General features: G+C 35.9%; 1 non-coding gene across 1 annotated transcript; it reads left to right on the forward strand.

Annotated features, from left to right (window-relative positions):
- The first annotated feature begins 637 nt into the window (after window positions 1–637).
- Window positions 638–743, forward strand: LOC114045563. The gene has a single exon (XR_003569393.1). It is a non-coding gene; the product is annotated as a U6 spliceosomal RNA (small nuclear RNA).
- Window positions 744–1,058: the final 315 nt, after the last annotated feature.

A 1,058-nucleotide genomic window follows, 5' to 3' on the forward strand; every position in this document is an offset into this window, starting at 1 on the left:
GTCACTGGGAGGAATAACGAATAGTTGATTTAGAATAAATGAAGCAGGGGGAATATTACCTCACAGTGAATTCTGCAAATATACAGAAACGGTTCTTTATCACCATTCTTAGAGTCTATCTATTTTGTTTTCTGCACTATCCTTTACTGACCTTGTTGTTCTCAGTCTAGTCACCCTCATCTCATCCACTACTCTCAGAAGTCACCCTATCACCCTGTCAGCTTCTGTCTACTTTCCTTTTGAAAGGGAACTCAGAGTTTTATGTTAAATAGAAAATACCATCAAAAAGTCTCTGAGTGTTTTATGAGTATGTCCTCATTTTGAAGAGAAGGAAATGCTAAATCCTTACTTTATCACTGGGGAGATTGAGCTACATGACCCTCGGCTATTCTCAGTGTTCATCAATGGTCCATCTGGTCTCTGTGATCCAGTGTCTAGTTCCTGGTCACATATTAAGAATCCTTCTTTTAACCAAACATACAGTAGGAAAGAGAGTAAGTAAGTGGTGATAGAGTAGCATCAGGAAGAGGAAGTATGAAAAAGAAAGAAATGCATTAAAGTAAGAAAAGACTTGTTAAGCAATGGAACAGAAAGTTGTGGGGAGGAGGTTATCAGTAGTAAAACAAAAACGTAAAAAGTGCTTGCTTTGGCAGCACATTTCCTAAAAATTGGGATGATACAGAGAAGATTAGCGTATCCCCTGTGAGGATGGCACACAAATTCCTGAAGCATTCCATATTTTAAAAAACATATAAAAATGAGTGACTTGTGGAGCTTTGTTTGTTTTAGTCTGGACCTGTAATTTTGTTATTTTAAATGAACTCCGGTACAGAAATGACAATTATTTATGCAGATATGCAACTTGTGTATTAACTTAAATTCTTAGAAAGTTTTATGAGGATATTAAAAAGTTAAATGTTTTGCCAGTGGTCCTACTGTTTTCATATATAAGACACAGGATGTGAACTGCAAGCTTGATCCTCTATCAGCTACACTATGATGACTTTACAACTTACAGCCTTTTGAATTTCACCTAAGATGTCATTAGATTAAAAAAT

The sequence above is a fragment of the Vombatus ursinus genome, unplaced genomic scaffold (genome assembly GCF_900497805.2).
Source record: "Vombatus ursinus unplaced genomic scaffold, bare-nosed wombat genome assembly UNPS02014778.1, whole genome shotgun sequence".
NCBI lineage: Eukaryota > Metazoa > Chordata > Mammalia > Diprotodontia > Vombatidae > Vombatus > Vombatus ursinus.